The sequence below is a fragment of the Diuraphis noxia genome, unplaced genomic scaffold, assembly GCF_037042655.1.
Source record: "Diuraphis noxia isolate RWA-SAM2 unplaced genomic scaffold, SU_Dnox_SAM2 contig0001, whole genome shotgun sequence".
In the NCBI taxonomy this organism is placed as follows: domain Eukaryota; kingdom Metazoa; phylum Arthropoda; class Insecta; order Hemiptera; family Aphididae; genus Diuraphis; species Diuraphis noxia.
The window spans coordinates 86,044,468-86,066,206 of NW_028301711.1; the positions used below are offsets into that span (position 1 = coordinate 86,044,468).

Consider the following 21,739-nt stretch of genomic DNA (forward strand, 5'->3'; position numbering starts at 1 on the left):
ATTAATTAAAGGAAATAAGAGCGTTGTGGAAACTACCACTAAACGATCACGACTTGTGAGTAAACAAGTGGTTTTTTCATGTCTCTTTCACTGTCTTCGGATGATGACCGCTTGTTACAAATAAGTTTTAAGATTATTTAAATGTGCTAAAAGCTCTGCCGAGTACAACACGCCACCAGGTGACACTTTTCACATACTGCAATAATGATACCGTTACACTTTGGTTTCTTACATTTAATTAAATTAGGATTACTAAGTAAATTGGATTAAATAATGAGTATCTATGCGGTTACCATTCCATTTGTCTATTCAGACTGGTTGAACTCTGTCGCTAGTTGATTAAAGGTGTCATTTGAATTGTACATCTGTTCTATTTTTTTACAATGTTATCTACTTGGTGTGGAATACTTTTGGTAGATTTCATTCATATAAAATATAAATTATGTATAATCTAACTAATTGTCAGTGGATTATGGCTGTTGGCGATACCACTTAAAAAAAAACGCGCTTATGTGTAAGACCCCTTGGGTAGTGTGGAACATTACACTTATATGTTGTACTCAATCACATCCATCTGCAAGAATGATTCATACGTGTACGGAGGCTGCCATTTTGGAAAATATATGCGCCAGGACCTGCAACTATACAACAAAGCAAACAGGCTGAAGAAAAGATAAACAAATTAGAAGGTAATATACTATATACGTGGAAATCGTAATAACTAAATAATTAAAATGTTTAAGGTATATGCTATAATTGGTTAGTTTTATTTTCTTTAAGTAACATCTATAATTTTTTATTTTCAGAAAGCTCCAGCCTTCCCAGCATCCCCATAACATCGCTTCGCATAGACCTTAAAAAAACAATAAAATTACAGCAACTACGACTTGGGTGTGCCAGATAATTGTGATTGATGAAATAGTTCATTACCTTTTGTAAAATTTGTAGCATGGTTATACCAAGCGTTTCGGGGTGTCTTTAATCTGCGTTATGCGTTCTGGAGTTGGTTGAGGTGTCATTAGGTTTATATTTATTTTTTGTGTTTTTATACAATACCGTGAATTGTGAAGATTGAATATTAAAATTTTGTATTGTCAGTTCATTTATTATATTTTTTTTTTCATTAATTGTAAGTTTAAAGTATTATTATTATTGATGTTTCTACCTATTATTGATTTTTTTATTGTATCCATATTAATTATTCTGTTGTATAGCATGCATGTTTTTTTTAAATGTATTATATCTGTGCTATTTAAATTAATTAAGTGTTTTAAAGCTTTTTTAGAAGATTGTTGAACTGATTGAATTATGTTTTTATTTTTAAGGTTGTTGATGGTTTTTTTGAAAATTTTATATTGGATATCATCGATAATAGAGAATGGCATTGTTAAGTATTGAATTGTTATCTGGTACTCTCTGTATAATTCTTTGGTCTGAAAATTAAATATTTACATATTAATATTTGTTTCTAATTTATTTGTTCACATATCAATACAGTCATAAATTGGTGATTGGTGATAATGGCCATCACTATCACCTCTTGATAGTCAAAACGCCTAGGGAAAGTATTAGTCGCTGTGATGTCTGTGGAAAACTTCAGGTTAGGTTAGGTCTAAGTGGTCCCCCATATCAACCATCATCACCTGATCATCATTCAGCGGTTCAAAGCTATATGATAAACGACAGTTTATTATTCAATTGATTTCAAACAAGTAATAATATTAACACTCACAGTATAGTGTTGAAGTCAAAATTCAAACAACATTTTTTGAATTCATCCAGCTTGTACAATAATTTTTGGAGTTCATATTTGACTGTAACCGAAAATATGAACTCCCCTTTTTCAGTATACACATTATTTTCATTTAGCCTCATTCTTGATATAAATTTATATATGTTGTTCAGTTTGCAGCAAATTATGAAATCTTCAATTACATTATTCATGTACAAAAATATTTGTGGGTCATACTTAAAGTAGAATTCGCTAAACAGAATCATGATGTTTATATTAATAAAATTAATTATTGCTTTAGACATGGAGACTTACCATTCATTATGATTAAACCCATTAAAGAATGATATAACCCCTTTCTGCATGATTTTTTATTTTTGACTGGAAAAAAATCTACTTCATTAAAATTTTCCCCTGATTATGGGAAAAATAATAAAAAAAATTCAAAGTTAAAAGTTTGGAAGTTATAATGTAAAGTTTATTGTGTACCAAATATGGCACATCATGCATAATAGTCACTTATCAATACTTTTGTAAGTGCCATATTTGGCACACCATGCATAATAGTCACTTATCAATATTTTTGGAAGTGCCATATTTGGCACACCATGCAGTATCAATGATTATAAACATTAATTGTATTTGCACCATACTTGGTAGGTACATCATTAACCATTACCAACATTTTTTTTTATGTTTTATGTATCACAATGTTTTTGGAATACCTAACTACAATAATATGGGTAGCAGCTATAAATAAAGAACATAATATTAAATGTTTATTAATAATTTATTATGATTATAACAAACCAGAACAATTAATATGATATATTAGTAACATGTGACCTCCTTTGGTAAAAAATTATAATTATAAATTGAATTATAGTTATAGTTAATAATAAAATAAATTTTTCCATTATAGGTGTATATAAATCATCATCATCAGACCATTCAGAGTCTGAACTGCTATCAGGTATACTTTGCACACGTGAATAAAATGAAGTTGAATTAATTTTCACCTATAATGGAAAAATTAACTGTATGAATATTTCGAATACTAGGTATAACATAATTTATAAAGCACACAAAAGTGAAATCATAAGTGCATGATGTCCCAAATTTGGCAAATACACAAATTTGATTGTATCTAAACAAATATTTGATGTACAAATGTGTACTTACCATGGTTGGATAGAGCGTAAAATTTTGAAGGAGATCATATTTTTTTAACGAAATTCGTACGTTTAAAAATGTCTTATCATTGTTTGAAATCAACAACACAACTGATAACATGATAATTATTATATTCATGATGTTATTCGTAATAGCCAGCACAATTTTAATCCTAGAGGGCAGCACCTTACATAGTTTTTATATGCCTTTTCGTGCCGAATCTGGCCATGCATGCAGTTTTGGAATATTTCAATTATTTTAGACACAAATAATAAAAAACCAGTATGTACCACATATGGTACAATATGCATTAAGTGGATAATAATGCGGTGTAGGGACATTTTATGGTCAAATAATTCCACATCAAGTTTCACGGACACAATAATATTGTAGATTAAACGGTTCATTTCATTCATGTCAATGTAAGTATAAAATTTAATTTTTAAGTCCAATTCTGGGAGGACACTCTCCACTTCTTCATAAATGTTATGTTTAAATTCCCTGTAGATAAATTTATTTTAAATGTACATAATTGAATTATATATTTTTTTTTTTACTCACTTAATTCTCTCATACAGAATAATGTTTTCTATTGTTATGCTTTCTAAAGTTTTTTTAATAATTTTTTTTTTGATCTGCTTATCTTGATAATTTAATTTTTGAGAAATGTTTATTGTTTTGAAAGTATTGATTTGTAATTGTTTGTATATTGTCTTTGTATGTTAATTGATAATGTTGTTGTATTATAATATTTACTTTTTTATTTTGAATTGTGTTTTTTGTATTGTTTATTATTGCATTTTTGGGACATAAAATATGGTTTTGTATAAGACTATTATGTCTCAAGTGATTGTGGAGATTTATATTGCAATGGCCATTTTTTTTTAATGTGGTTTTTAATAAATCTATGGTTACATTACAATGTCCTAAGTTTATTAGTTCAATCATTGCGTTTGCAATTAACTTTGCAGCCTAAAAAAAGTTTTTTATTAATTTATATTTTTGTTTGTACATGACATGCACAACATTTTACTTCAGAGTTGAATTCATCAATACTAATTTTTTTGCTTACAAGATTCAATTTTTTTCTTGGCTTTTTCAACTGTTTTAAATTTCTGCCAAGAACTGGAATTGGAAATATGTCCGGGTACTGCAATATGTTTTTTTACCATAATGCGCAGTAACTTTTAATAAGAATTCTTTGAAAAAAAAAAAAAACATAAAAAGGTGGTCAAGTGGGTGTCGATTGTATAGGAAAGTATTTACCTCAATTCATTTTAGAGTTATACTTGAAATGATTTACTTGCTAATAAGTCTATCGTAGGCATCTTTTGGTTGAACATAATGGCAGATATCGTCGACTGTATTAAAATCATGAATTTTATAGGACGAAGATAAACATGATGTTCTTATAGTGGCCACCGAAAGCAGAAAAATTAATTTTGTTCTTTTAGAAAAAATCATATTTATTGTCGCTTTGAAGGCGAATTAACGAATAACTAAAAATACGGATCACAGGTAAATAAAGGTTAATACGGCTTTGAATGTGTCACAAAGGATGCATCGATGACTAAAAGAAAATGGTGAAAATATGAGGATACTTCGTGGAAATATGCATCGATGGCAATAGGGGCTTTTCACCGAATTATATACCGGTGTCAAGCGAATTTCCACGAACTTTTGAATTGTGAGATTACGATTCCTCCGCGCCCGCTAATCTTCCCCGCCCAAAAACTTCCGTGCTCAATCCCACCACCATGTTCAGAACATATGAGTCAAAAATAAATTTTTTCTCCGTAAATATCGATTTCTCGACACCCTATCTGAGGATCAAAAATGCTCCCCGGGTCATGTTCTATAGGATTAGTTGATAAAAAACGTAGGTCACGAGGGTTTAAAATTTCGATGACAACAAGTCCAAATTACGGCCGCCCGGCAGGTATGTACGGGATTTATCGCTGGGATGCATTGCAATCTGGTGGCAAAACCGATATGTCCCAGTTCAAAAAACCGTATAAAATCAGGGTTTTGACTTGGAGTCATGAAAACAATATGAGTACATTACTATGCACTTCTACTATCGTCTCATAGAGTTTTTGAACCGTACAAGTCCAAATTACGGCCAACCGGGAGGTAAGTTTGTGATTTTTTTGGTTGCAACCGAGCGGTAAATCACAAACTTACCTCCCCCGTGGCCGTAATTTGGACTTGTACGGTTCAAAAACTCTATGACACGATAGTAGAAGTGCATAGTAATGTACTCATACCCCTTTCATAACTTTAAGTTAAAACCCTGATTTTATATGATTTTTTGAACTGGGACCTAACCGGCCGTTTCCGACTTCCCCGCCCAAAAACTTCCGAGATATTCATTTCCGCAAAAATTTGAAAGTGGCAACCTGATCAGTGGGACGTGCACTACAGAATTGAAGTGTTAAATTGTAAAGTATCGAAGGGAAAATGACCCTCCACTTACGCGGGGGTATGTGGAAACAGACTAAGAGTGTATATAATATATTGTATAATGATATTGTATATATGTATCATCCCATACTAACCTGCCGGACGGCCGTTATTTGTACTTGTTGTTCTCAAAAACAATAAGGGATGATAGTGGAGGTAACGAGAAATGCAGTAATACCAATTTCATGACTCTAAGTCAAAACCCTGATTTTATACGATTTTTTGAACTGGGGCACAGCTGCCTTGCTGCCGGATTGCAATGCAATCTGTAGTGCACGTACCACTGATCAGGTTGCCACTTTCAAATTTTTGCGGAAATGATTATCTCGGAAGTTTTTTGGCGGGGAAGTATAGCGAGCGCGGGGGAGTCGGAAACGGCCGTTTAGGTCCCAGTTCAAAAAATCATATAAAATCAGGGTTTCAACTTAGAGTTATGAAAGGGGTATAAGTACATTACTATGCACTTCTACTATTGTCCCATAGAGTTTTTGAACCGTACAAGTCCAAATTACGGCCGCACGGGAGGTAAGTTTGTGATTAACCACTAGGATGCATTGTAATATTGTAATAAAACGGATATGCCCCAGTTTAAAAATTCGTATAAAATCAGGGTTTTGACTTAGAGACATGAAAACGGTATGAGTGCATTTCTCGTTACCTCCACTATCATCCCTTTGTGTTTTTGAGAACAACAAGTCCAAATATCAGCCGTCCGGAAGGTAAGTATAGGATTTACCGCGGAATTGCAGATCGAAAATTTCCTTTTTTCAGTTATAAGTTCTGACCGACGTAATTCTTAATCCTTATTTTTGAAACTTGTACACCAAGTAGCCAACGCTTTTACCTATCTAACGATGTGATTTTCATAATGATAGTACGAGAATTGGATTTTTGGTGAATTTTCAAAGTGGACATCTAATAAAACGAAATGTGCTCAGTACCCCCCCCCCCCATTCACGAATTATCAGTTTTTCCTTATATCATCGTAATAAATCCAATTTTTGACTTAGAGCTATGAAAGTGGTATGAGTACATTCCTATGCACTTCTACTATTGTCCCATAGTGTTTATGAACCGTACAAGTCCAAATTACGGCCACGGGGGAGGTAAGTTTGCTATTTACCGCTGGGATGCATTGTAATATTGTAATAAAACGGATATGCCCCAGTTCAAAAATTCGTATAAAATCAAGCAGATTGTTAGAAAAAAGCAATTGCCTAAAAGACTACACGCGAGTGATCCTGGGTTAAAAATTCAGAAATACATGAAATTAAATCATTTTGTATGGACTTGGACATACCTGAAAATATGTTTTTTATATTATTATAATGAGAACACCTAATAATATGCATATCAAACAACTCTCTAAAATTCCCTTTATTTATGAATCACTGCTTTCATCATGACTTCTAAATGCCAACTCTTGTTTTCCCAAAAATAAAACCAAATCAATTAAGTGCTCCATAAATAAACGATTCAATCTCACATTTTCATTATAATTTTTTTTAAACAAATTACCATGTTCATTAACAACATCTAGTATAGTAAAGCAATTTTTTTCTAGGTTTTTTAACCCTAAATGATTATGAATATGTTCTTTTGATGATTGATGCATTTGTATACCCCTAGATAAATTTTTTAAATCATAATACCCAACAGTGTTCCACACAGAACTCATTTTACCCAACAACAAACATGGCCAACAAAACACTTTGTATATAATGACTCCCACATAACCAAGAGTGTTTTTGATATAAATTTGGATTAAATGGCCAACAGAATACCTTACATAGTTTCTTGTCAGGAGCCAAAGCTGACAAAATCGGAATAGACTTGCCAACTTTTAGTAAATCACTTTTATTATCAGAATTCTAACGTCGAAACGGCGTCTCCAACAACATAACTACCACGTCTGTCACTGGATACATAACTCCAAAAGTAATTAATGTAATAATGTTTATTAAAAAAAAACTGCAACACTCGTACATAAATTTAAATGAAGACGTCAATACAAATCAACGTAAAAGTGTAAAACACAAGCGACAATTTGAACAGACGACAAGCTAAATAAGAATGACTAATGATAAATATAAAATTATTATCAATAGATATGACAACGGTTTAATTAAAAACCTTGTCAAACAGAGCGCGTTATTCACGTCGCGTTATTATCGTCGCGTTATTAACGCTACCGCTGACGTTACATACGTCAGACAGAAACCAAAGCGTCGCGTTAAAATAGGTAGGTTGATAGGTTGATAGTAGTTGATATTATAATTTATAGCAGTGTTGTTAGTACGTTTGCAAGGTATAGACGGTATAGTTTACATTAAAAATATGTTCAGTAGTTCAGACGAAGAAGTACTTTTACTTTTATATGCAATAGCTGGAAGTCAACAAAAGAGGAAGCGAATTTCTCCATTAGCTTCAAATTATGATGATTCGTGGAGATAACTGACAACAATCCAAAAATATTAAAAGGAAAAAAATATGCAATTGCATAGAAATCCGAGCTCTAATCATAAGTATACCCTTTAGAACAGTTTTCTGATGATGACATTACGTTTTTAAATACATTTGATTTTGGTTGAAGAAAATCATAGTCGATTGAATAATTGCTGATTGAAGAATGCATGGAAAGTGAACTTGAAGGGCCGCGTTCATCTAGTTCTTTTAATTCCATGTCACCGAATAATTTAGCAAGTTCTAGTTAGTAATCTGTATTTGATTTCTCTCTGAAAACTTTTTGAAGGTTCCTGCATAACTGAGAAATAAGTGGTCGACACTATCATGTGTAGGTTTCTTTTTATTCTCCAGATAACTAATGACTTTGTTTACACCAACATGCTGATCGTTAGGTTCTTTACTATTTGTTTTGATTTTCTTCGGTGCTGGTAATGTAGAATCAGTACGCGAGTGTAATTCTGGATCATCCGATTCTTCGACATCTAAAAATGATGTTGATGCCTGTGGAGAAGTTATCTGTGAAGGAGATGTTAATTCTTGTGTCTGTACCTCTAATGGAATGTCAGTTGCAATATTGGATGTCGTTTGTCTTGGAGCTAAAGTTTTGTCTAAAAATTGTAACTGACTTGCCCACGGCCAATTTTGATACTTTTTAGAGGCTTGTCCTGTTGTACCTTTTATGTCTTTTTTGTATCGTAAATAGTTGTCTCTTAGGCTTTTCCATTTTTTTTTTATAATTTCGTCTGGTAATAAAACAATATAATTTTTATTTATTTAAGATTCTGAATGTAAAGATGAATATATTGATTCTACGATAATGAATAGTAAAAATTTGAAAATTTAAAAATTCACGCGTAAAATAATGATTTAATATAAAACGGTGTTAGATATAAAGTAATTTTTTTAGGTACTTGGCCTCAGGTGACTCCTATCAGACTATAGGATTTTCATTTCGTGTCGGACGTACAACTGTAGGCATAATAGTGAAGGAAGTCTGTACAGAAATTTGGAATGTCTTACAACCCACATATATGCCTACACCTACGGAAGAAACTTGGAGAAACTCCGAGATCGGTTACAAAGAAGTATGGAATTTTCCAAATTGTTTAGGCAGCATCGACGGCAAACACATATCTATAAAGTGTCCTCCTAAAGTGGATCAGATTTCTTTTGCTACAAACAGTTTTTTTCTATTGTACTCCTCGCAATTGTGGATCCATTTTATAAATTTATCATGGTAGATATTGGCAGTTACGGGCGCCACAGTGATAGTGGTATATTTGAAAATTCATTATTTTATAATGAATACATAAAACGGAAATCTCTGTTACCTCCTAAGGCACTACCTGGTACGACTGAATTAGTTCCACATGTATTAATAGGCGATGAGGGTTTTGGATTGCAAACTTATCTCTTGCGCCCTTTTCCGAGATCGGCAGTCCTTCATGATGAAAGAAAACGAACATTTAATGAAAGGCTATGTAGAGCAAGACGTGTAGTAGAAAATGTGTTTGGTATACTAACACAAAAATGGAGAATTTTTTTAAGACCTATTGAAAGTGATGTACAAACGACCGTACATGTAGTGAAAGCCACATGTTGCTTGCACAATTTTATTAAAATGAAACAAAGTACAACTGTTGTCAACGACATTGAAACCCCACATGACATTCACAGGCTTACTTCAGCAAGACCAACAAATCGCAGATCATCAACTGCTGCATTCGAAGTTCGAGAAAAATTTGTAAATTACTTTAACCAATAAAATGCACATTGTAATAACTTTTGTAATAGCTTTATAATAAAATAATTATTATAATTAATACAATTCAATTAATAATTATTATATTGGTAAATAAAACACATTTCATACTTATACATATTATTATTTTATATTTAACATAATATAATATATAAATTATATATAACATTTTTTACATACCATTCTCATTCAATTCGTTTCCAATATTTTTCCAAGTCTCATCCTTCAAACCAACATTTTTATAATTTTTGCTACTAGTATCATACAGAAACGTATATTTTCTCACCAATTCAATGAGTTGTTCTGTCATAGTGTAATATTCATCGACAACGACGGAACGACAGCTATTGCAACAATGAATTGAAATAGTGGTTGTGTTTTATTATATAGTATATAATATTTTATATTTATTTTATAATAGAACTATCAGGGGCCTTGATTGGGATGTTGTGTTGTGTCTGCGGTATGTACTCCTCGCCGAAAATAACGCTGTATCGCACGTGATTTTGTAATTTTGTACAACGTCGCGTTCTACCGCCGCGTTAATCACGCTGACGAGCCATGTTTGACGGTCGATATGATTTGTAATTGAATACAACGCGACGGTCTATAACGCGACGTTGATAACGCTTTAACGCGCGTTATAACGCGTTCTGTTTGACAAGGCCTTAAGACTGTCCCGAATCTCGACTGTAAAGTATGATTCACACTAGTCAGACACGTACCGACAGACACCGTACGGTACCGTTCCGAAAAATATTTTAATATTTGTTTAAATATAAACAATTCACATTTTAACGATTCCGTTCCTTTCATACACGTATCGAACCGACAGGGTCCATCCGACATTCCGCGCGAGAATGTATTGTCGGGACGGGTCGTGTCTGATCTGGTCTGAACGGGCTGTATGATAAGTGTGAATGAACAACAGACATATTTTATCCGTTGGCTGTCATTCACTGGAAGATTATTCACATTCACTAACTTTTGAACTTTGAAGTACATACTTATTGTACTTATAACTTTTTACTGTTCTCAGTGTTCTCGCTTGTTTATATTTTTCATACGTGATGAACCTAAAGTTATTAATTAAACGCGTCAGAGACCAAGAATGCCTCTATGCATTGTCACACAAAAAATATAGTGATCATGTGTACAAAGAATCCTGCTGGAAAAACATTTCAACTTCTTTAGGCATACCTGGTAATATTAGCTAAAATATATAATACATTTCGCACATTTTCGTGATTTGTACGTATTTTGTCAAAATTCAAACTTGAAATGCATATAAAATAAAATTATGACTATGATATAAATTTTATTTTAATATTTTTCAATTGCCATTGTAGCAATATATTAGGAGATTTGTATTTTAAAGCTTTTTGACCTAACGAATAAAATTTTATTGATATGTAAATCATTAAAAAATTAGAAACTTAAAATGCCCGTTAACAGCTGAAAACTTCTCGAAATATTTTAAACATTTTATGGTGTATATTAAATGCTTATATAAACATTTAGTGAAAATTACATGTATCTACGGTATTTTTTTTTTAGAGTTACACCAGATATACCTAACAACATTTTCAAAGTATTTTGATGAAACGTTTTGAGCTGGTTTTTTTTTTTAAATATCAATTAAATTTTATTCGTTGGGTCGAAAAGCTTGGCAATTTAATACAAGTTCTTAACACATTATTAAAAAAGTTAATAACAATATTTGATATATTATATTATACTATGTGTCTATGCATATAATTGGTGATTATATTTTCAAGAATTATAAAAAAAACATCGTACATCTATAATAAATGATAAATGATTTTACTAATTTAATTAATTTGTATAAACACATTATAAATAATTAATAATTTTAAGTTATTAAAAAGTATTTAAAAATAACATACATTCATTTAATTGATTAGCTCCAATGGATTTGACCAGCAGGTGAATTAAAAAATTGTTTGAATTTTTCTCTCACTTCGAATGCTACTTGTGGTGCGCTTCCTCCTTGATTTGAAATATTTGTAATATGTCTAGGTAGTTGTTCGGACATTGATGATGCAAATTGATTATCATTATCACTTTTTATAAAGTTATGTAAAATACAGGTAGTGAAAATTATCTTATCCGCATTTTCCGGTAATGATTTTAAGCGTCTTTGATATACACGAAATTTTTGTGACAGCTGACCAAATGCATCCTATACAACTTTTCTCGCACGTGATAGTCGCTCGTTGAATATTTTTTTAGTTTCATCACGGTGAATTTGTATGCCTGGGTATGGTCTTAAAATATAACTTTTTAAAGGAAAAGCCTCATCTCCTATTATTGCGTATGGTAAAACTTCATTTGTTCCTGGCAGAACTCGGCCATCAGGTACATTAAATTTATTTTTTTCAAACGCTTTACCCATTTTTGAACTGGAAAAAATTCCACCATCACTACTTTTCCCATAAGCCCCAATATTCACCGCAATAAATTTATATTTCGCATCAACCAAAGCCATTAAAACGATCGAAAATGTTTTATTGTAATTAAAATAAAGTGAACCACTATTTGGTGGAGCTTCAATGACAACATGTTTACCATCCAATGCACCAATGCAATTGGGAAAGTTCCATATTTCCCAAAACTCATTAGATATGGTTTTCCAATCATCTTCTTTCGGCATTGGCATACATTCTTCTTTTAAGTTAGATATAATAGCAGAGATGGTTTGAAAAGAATCTCCAGTTGCCAAAAATCTATGAAAAAAAATTTATTTTAAAAACTTAAATAAATAAATTTGACAAAATGTAATTTTATGACCAAAAAAATAATGCAAATGCCTAAACTTTCAAATTCTGGTACTAAAACCAATGCTGGGCATTAACGAGTTAATAAGTTAAAATTAAGTTAATTAATTTTTTACAAATTAACTTTTAACTTAATTAGTTACCTTTTTTTAAGATTAACGTATTTACTAATTAAAGTTAATTTTATTTAAAAGTATCTAAATTAAGTTAATTTTAGTGCAAAGAATAATGTAAATTATTAATGTGATTTATTTTGGAAAAGTAGGTTTTTAAATTTAAAAATTTAGAATTAATTGTATCATTAAGTAAGTGTAATAATTTGTTACGAAATTCATACTTTCTTACCTTAAACAATCTGCAAGTTTTTCTCTTGGTGATATGGCTTTCCGAAAACACGTATTTTTTTTTCTAATTATGTTTTTAATTTTCGATAAAAGTACATTAAATTGAATTTTTGTCATACGAAAATATTTAAAAAAAATTTCTTCGTGGTCAGTTAATTGGTCATACAAAGTTACGAATTCACCTTCAATGTGCCGTTTTAACAAAATATCATGAACCCATATTCTTTGTTGTACATTCCTTTCTTCTTCTTCGTCTAGGGCAATAGCAATCATTGCCAAATCGCTTGTAGTAAAATGTTTAAACATATTTCAAACTTAAAATATACAGAAAATGGAAAAACAGGGAAACTTGTGTAGGCACTTAATGATATTGGAGCGAAAATGTGAGTATGTTAACAATGACGGTCGTTACGTATATTCCATCGGTATGGTACTACGGTGTCTGTCGGTACGTGTCTGACTAGTGTGAATCATCCTTAATAGTGTAATAACACAGATTATATAAAACCAGATGGTGCACTCCCTATTCGGCCAATGTAATTCTCAAAAATGTCAAAAATCAAAACCTACCTCAAATCAGTGTCACCACGGATAGGGAAAATAAGGCTTTATAAGAAATTATTGTTTATTAACTACGCATCACTGACTTTTTTGACACTGTTCAGCGTAGTTCGTACCGAATTACTGTTAATTGTTATTGTTTTGCTGCTCATTGCTCAACGTACGCGGTATGCTGAGTGTGAATTTTTTTATTTATTAAACCTTTTTATTTAATCTTCATAATTTATTTTTGCGCCAATTATTTTATATTTATTTAATAATAAAGAAAATATTTTTCATATCTGATTCTGTAAGATGCTCGATTTTTGATATCTGTAAAACTTAGTATAATATTTCATGTTAAACCATGCCCGTTTAGTTAGCTTTTCGAATTATTTTTTGGACGTAAAATTTAAAAATTAAAAATCGGGCTTCTTACGGAATCTGATCTTAATCTTCTCTACCTATAATTATTTTATTTATTTATCTTTTGAGTATTGAACTTGTGAAGAACATTATAATAAATGAGCTAACACTCCTGTCACAGACCAAAATTTGTTTTTATTTTAAAAATAATGTATTTCCTCCTTGTCTTTGTGATGTACACGGTAAAATATTTTTAAATTGTGTAACAGAGTCAATATTTCTTGAAGTGTAAATAAAAATATCGAAAAAGTGAAAAGAAATTTAATATTCAGGAATAATACGCACAAAAAAGTATTTTAAATATTTAAAAAACACTTCTCAAAAAATGTTGGGGAAGTATTTGTGTGGTTAACATGATTATCTGTTAAAAGTTAAAAAAAAATACAAGTAGGTTTGATAAACATGAGCCCGAAGATTATAACAGACTAATCCATATATTGAATTAAAGCTACGCAAAATTTTAGATGATTTTTGGAATTCTATTAGCATTGAGTCATTGACGCTCAAAGTAAATATAATATAATATTATTATGTATTAAATATTATTTGATACAATCAGGGGCGGAGTGGCTCAACAATTCTTACCGGGCAAACAGATATTTTCAGGCCATTTTTTTCAAATTTAATTTCTTACCATTTATTGTCTTACTGCTAGATGCGTGCTTACCATTTTTTGATTGGGTGAAGTATAAAACAATTTATTTAGCCTACATATTGCTAGAAGATATTATCAATTTATTATCATACACATTTTATATGCTTCCTAGCTTCTATTGTAAAGTAGGTAATAGGTATCAACCATAAAAATGTTTATTCATTATAATATCAAGTATTTGAACTAAAAAACTCCCTCTAACCGGCTTTAAGTAATCTTATAACTGAACACAGATATTATTTTATATTAACACAAATATATCACTACTATAGAAATTTATTTTATATACTTATATATTATAAAAACACTTAAGCTTCTTGTTTTAGGAAATGTATTAAATAATATTTTACAATAACAATTTGCTTAGTAAATTACTTTTACTGCCCAACTCGTTAGTAATGACAGCGTTATCTACTTCTTAAATAAGAAAAGTAATACCATCAGCTTATTTGCATGAGTATAATATATTATGCATTGACAAAAATTTAAAAATTTACCTAAATTAAAAGTAATAACATACTACCAGAGTAGGGGGTATTTAAATACAATTTTATTTATATAATATTTTACTATAAAAATATATTTTTTTATTCCAAATTATACTAATTCAAATAATTAACTAGATAATATTATTTTGCCCAACTCTGCATACTACAATATGTCAATACCTAACTTTGAAATATTAATTAATTTTTTCACAATTTTTCCCAACCACAGACAAGAGCTTTTTATTTTTATTTTGTTCCCTCTCATGTCCTCCTTTTCGTTTGTTCTGGTTTTTGGAATTTTTATGAATATTGAAAATAAAAAACAAATAGAAAATTGCACATTAACTTATTAAAACTTTACGGCTTTGTTTGGATTTATTCCGTATTGATCGTATTATCGCAGATTATACAAACTACAAACATAATCTGTGGTATTTGGTATTATTAAATAAAAATGCAAGCCTGTGATGTTATTTACAACCATTGTCATATAGGTACTTTGTTGTTTTGTGTCAATTAAAAAATAATGTACCCCGTTTGAATAACTCTTTATAGATTGCGTGTTTAACTTGTCTATTATTATGATAAGACGGCCGATAATAAGAAAACGAGTTATTAGTAGTTATTATTATTATTATTATTATTAGTTATTATCGCAAAATAGAGTATTTGCTACTTATAATTGGTGGTTCACATATCACATTATTAATTTGTTTTCGTTGTTTTTACAATCATTAAAAACAGCTAAATATTTTAAATATTAATTATTTTCATCACACCAGGACCAGGCCACTTCTAATATAAGCAAGCCAGGCCACCGGGCATTAAGGTAAAAGTTGTTGTACATTAATTTATTTCTGTTATATGACCCTACTGATTTTAGGTAGGTTCGTGTTATCAGCATCGAAATAAAGAATAACTGGAGTGATTATTTCTTATTACGGCAACACTGAAAAAACGAGCCGTTTGAATAGTTCATTACCCCCCACTCCGTAAGGGCAAGAAATGTATTACACCCATTGAAATCTACATACAAATTCGTTGTTAAGCTTCTATTATTATTATTTAAACTGAATACAAAATAATTGTTATACTATAAATTAGTATTAATATTTAAAAAAATAATAATATAATAATAATGATCAAATAATTGAATAAATACCAACTAATACAAATTACTATATAAATTAATAAATGAAAGGAATACAAAATTATTTTAATAATTTAATACAATAAAATATTTCTATTTAAAATTAATTATTAAAATTAATATAATAAGGATCAAATAATTGAATTAATAAAATTATAAAATGAAAAATAAAACTCAAATTTTAGATGTTATTAAATAAAATTATTCTTGTAAGTTTTTGTCGTAATGAAGAACGGTTTTTAAAAACATTCTGGACATTAAACTGTTTTTCGTAATGTCACAATCTAATATAAATAAATTTTTCACAAATTAAAGTGAACAATGAATACTGATGACTAGGAGTACCAAAATCTAAATTAGTTAGTGAATGATGTGTGTGAAGTTGGGGTAACAAAGCCATGGACTATTTCTAGTGATAAGGGACCTTGTGCGTTGTGTTGTATTTCATTTAATTTCAGGAGTGACGTACTATTGCAGCGAAACCGTAAAGTAGATGTCGCCCTATGTCACACAATAATTTTTCAAAATTGATTCAAAAGTATATAAATAAACTCTGTTGATGTCAAATAATAATGGAAAGTTAGGTTATAAATTCAAAATAACATGATAATATATTGTCATCATAATAATATAATGACAAACAAATAATAACGAAAAGTTAGGTTATAAATTCAAAATCCAATATACGTTGTTCAGTTTTAAGGTTATAATTTATATTAGCTAATAATTAATAAGAGTTTAAAGATGTCATTTGGCTTGAAGTATTTAAAATATCACATTTTACGGAAACAAAAAAACAGGTATGTTTAATACTACCTGTATACTATACTTATGGTGACCTGATGTACTTATTTTATAAGAACAGTACTTTATATGTAATTCATATAATATACATATTATATATATATTATATTATAATTATCTGTATATATAAAACAGTAAGCTGATTGACTGCTATCAACTCACAGCTCAAACCATTGGACGGATCTGGCTGAAATTTGGCATACAGATAGCTATTATGATGTAGACGTGCGCTAAGAAAGAATTTTTCGAAATTTTGAATTTTAAAGGGTTGAAATCGGTTAAAGAAAATTTTTACATGTAATTTTTATATCTATATGAATATAATAATAACAATAGCAGTCGACCGATTACGGGAAATACGGTACGGCACGGCGACCAGAGGGTTTCCATCTACCTGTACTCTGACCTTTAATTTGTGTGTGTATTTTATCAGCGTGTAGATATGAATTATTCCGTATTGGACGGAATCACTGGTGCGATGCTGAGAGCGCTGTGGCCGTCGTCTGCGTCGAAGCTTTTGAGCATTGTGAATGGGTCCTTCAGGACTGCCAGATTTCCCACTATATGGAAGCACGCACAAGTGGTACCAATCCTGAAAGGCCAGGACAGGGTCGCCATAACTCCCAAGTCCTACAGACCGATGAGCCTACTCCCGGTCTTAGACAAATTTATCGAGAAGGCAATAAACGTAAGGCTCCAGGAGCAGATTGGCCCAGGCCTGACAGGTCGTCAATTTGGTTTCACGCCGGGGAAATCCACGGCTGATGCGATCCAGAACCTCCTGTGCTGGTGCGATCTCAGGGATGAGATCAATATGTGATTTCGGTGTTCTTGGACATATCTGGGGCTTTTGATAACTTCCAATGGCCGGCTCTACAACGCGACTTGATCAGCTTAGGGGTAAACGGCCAAATGAGAGCACTGAAAGCGGACTATCTCGAAGGGAGAACTGCGTCCATGTGTATAGGCGGAGTGTCAAAGACAGTAAGTGTAACAAATGGCTGCCCACAGGGGTCAATTCTGGGGCCAATCCTCTGGAATGTGACCATGGAGGCCCTTTTGAGAATCGCAAGCCCTGAGTACATGATGACGCAGGCGTACGCCGATGATATTGTCATCTGCGTAGCGGTCCCGAACAGACGCACCTTGATTGAACGTGCGGAAGAGTCACTGGTGCCGATCATGCGATGGGCTGATGAAAGGGGCATGAAGTTCTCAGCACTAAAGTCGACTGCCATAATCACTAAGGGTCCGCTTGTTCCAGGCTTCACTTTGGCTTTTGGGGAAGACAGAATTGCTTCGACAGACTGCGCAAGATATCTTGGCGTCTGGATAGACCAAAAGAGGACCTTTAAAAATCACCTCGATTCCCTCATGGGCGCAACCGAGACCCTGTTCTCCAGATTGCGTGGAACAATGGGAGCATGCTGGGAAATTAAGAGGGAGAACCTCATGACTCTTTACAGATGCGTATTCTTACCCAAAATAGCCTACGGAGCGCGTTTTTGGGTCTACCGTGTAGGAACTCTGGCGGCCATCAAGAAATTGGGATCCTTGCTGAGAAGGGACCTACTGGGCATTACAGTGGCATATAGGACAACTTCGACGGAGGCCCTTCAGGTCATAGCAGGAGTCCCTCCTTTGGACATCGAGTTGTTGTGTCTAGTCGCCAATTCGGAGGTCAAGCTGCTACCACCCCAACTCCGGGTAGAGACCCTGGCGGCAAGGAAGGAGGAACTACTCGACACATGGCAATTCAGATAAGGATAGATGGTCCCACTCCATATTTCCAGATGTGAGGGTAAGGTTAAGATTGCCTTTAGCTCTAGGACATGAGGTAACACAGTTCCTCACTAGACACGGGAACTTCCGGGCGAAGCTTGCGGGGTTCCATCTCCAACTCTCTGCGCTTGTGGCTTAGGTGAAGAGGACGTAGGCCATGTTATTTTTGAATGCAGACTGCACGAAGGGCACAGAGCAACACTGGAACTCACTGTGCATAGGTCAGGGAACCTGTGGCCCTGCGATATCGCAACGTTAGTATCCTTGAGAAGTCTTTATGTGGCGTTTTCAAAGTTTTGCAAGGAGGCCGCTTATTTAGAGAGGCCCACAGCGGACGCTTAACAGGACGACGGGATAACATAATTGTTAGGTTATCATTTTTAGGTTAGGTTTTTAAACATTTGTTTAGTTTTCAAACGGTAGTGCCCATCACTAATACTTATTAAGCGAACTAGACAAAAGTGTGTAAAAATGAGTTAATAAATAAAATATAAAAAAACATTGATGCGGATAAAAAACATTATATCATAATATATAATATTGTACGTATTATATCGACAAGATTACAATATTCATCATAATTGCGATTGGTATAATATAATATATAGTAGTTAAAGTCTTATAGATTAATAAATATAGATACATCAATAAAATAATATAATACTAAATGTAATTCGGAAATTATTCATGTCTGATTATCTCAAGCTATTTGTGTGTGAATGTATTTATAAGAATTATACTATAATAGTATACTTACATCGGATTACCTGAAATGTAAAACCAAAATAATTATTGTATTGCAAAAATACACATGGGAATGGAGGTAGAGTAGGTACCGTTGTTATTGTTGATGAGTTCAGCCAAAACCAAATGTTTCCATTCAATCACTTTTCCGGTGAATTTGATTCTTATGCCAAGAGGATAATTGCCCAACAGTATTTCGCATTGATTCGGAGTGATGTATTTTAATGCTTCGATATTGACCAGCGCGTCTAGAAACATAATTCATCGAAATTATATTAATAAAATTATAATTTGATGGTGATAGTATAATAATATATAATATACCATGAAGTTTATATAACCATAATTATGCCAAAAATATACAATAGTCAATGTTTTTAAATATTTAAATTTATATAAAATAGGTAGGGTGGGTCAATTTTCTCAAAAAAATGAAATTCTGTTTTTTTCTACAGTCCATTTTGAAAAACGATAAAAAGGCTGGATTTCACTTTCCTACAAACATCCTTTTCAGTAAATCCATGTCCATTTCCCTCCAAATATTCGAATATTTATATGGCACTAGTTCTGTAATGATATGTATTGTATAGTAAAGAGAAATTAACAATCGATAATATAAATTTGATTACGCCTTATTATTTTGGATTATAAAATATTATAGCTTAAAAATGTATTTATTTATAACTTTATAAATACCTAGGTATTCATAATTTCTTATTGGAGGAAAATTGTCAGGATTATTTTATTTTTCTAAAGAAGTGGGAGAGCGGAGTTAGTTGTTACACTTTTGACTTATCGATTTTTTATAATTTTTCTTTTACTATGATCATAATTTTTGTGACACCATTCTATTAAGTAACTTCTTGGGTATCTTTTTATGAATGTAAAATAATAAAAATTAATTTTTAATAATAAAAAACCCCTGGTAAAGTCACTAAGTCAAAATGTAACAATCTACCCCCGGGTGGGGTAAATTGTTATAGTCCAGGGGCACATTGTTACATTTTACATTTTGAAATATTATTACCCAAAATAAATAAGAAATCAACAGTAACAGTAATGATAAACATTTTATAATATAATATAATATAATATAATATATTTACTATATTAATAACTAAATATAAATAAATAATTTTCCTTTTTATGAGTATTTATATTGATGTATTCCTATTGAATACAAATAAATATAGGTAACTGCCTTATTTAAAAACAAAATATAAATAATTGTTAAAATAACATTGTTATAATTTATAATTAATATAATATAATAAAATAAAGTATTATATTGTATAAGTTATATTATAAGTCGTTGTATTAATAAATAACAACATGCCCCTTGCGAAATGTAACAACGTGCCTCATATCGTTTTTTTTTCTATTATAATTTTTTTATTCGAAATGGACTAATGAAATTGAATTCTATAGTTAGAATATGATGTAGTACTGCATAATGAAGAATTATTAAATGACAAAATAATCTCACCTTGAATTTGTGCGTTGTAAAAAAAAACGCAAGTCACGGAACAAAAGTTACTTTTGATAACAAATTACAGAAAAACGTTGTCAATTCAAAACACAGATAAAATGTACTCGATATTATTACAAAACATATGTAATTAATGATAACGTAATTTTTTCGTCCAGTCTCCGCAGTGTTACCATAATTAGAAGTATAAAATATCTTCACTGTAACAACTAACCAGTGTAACAACTAACTCCGCTCTCCCCTATTATTGTTGTTATCTAAAAAATACAATAATAATATGAAAGAAAGAATGTATAACAATGTCCATTAGTATTATTGAGGAATAACTCGTTGTAATTTATGTGTAATAATATGCAAGAATTTCATTTAGATATAGAATAAAGTTATTTATTTTATTACTAGGTTAAATTAATTTTAACGAAAACATTGCTTTAGTTAACATAATTGTATGTAGGTATAAAATATTCAAGTGCCTACAAGTTATGTTCAAATTAAGTTTGAAAACGATTCTTACCATAAAGAGTTCTGAATAAGAAGTTCAATTTCCATTCATTGAGCAATTTCAGCAGCTTCAAGCATTCCGGTATGTTTTGTCTATTATCAATTTCAGGTGCAACAATATTATTATGCATAGTCTGAATTGGTTGGTACCAATATGTAGTAGTCCCATTCAACCCGTTATTAACTGGAGTTGAATTCGATGATCGATTGTTCATTTCTATAACTTTTATAATATACAACAGTTACATAGATAATTCATAAAATCTTAAGTAAATGTAAAATAATCAATAATATCCCTAACAAAAAGACTTAAAAAGTTTTTTTTTTTTTTAAGTAGGATCTCGGTTCTTCGAATCGAACGCTTCAATTTTTAGCTTTTAGGTCTATGTAATTGAATGATTTCAATAATAAATCATTACATA

The 21,739-nt window shown here is 31.3% G+C and overlaps 1 pseudogene; it reads right to left on the minus strand.

Moving 5' to 3' along the window:
• Positions 1–18,654: 18,654 nt before the first annotated feature.
• On the minus strand, positions 18,655–21,532 carry LOC149062273 (uncharacterized; annotated as a pseudogene).
• Positions 21,533–21,739: the final 207 nt, after the last annotated feature.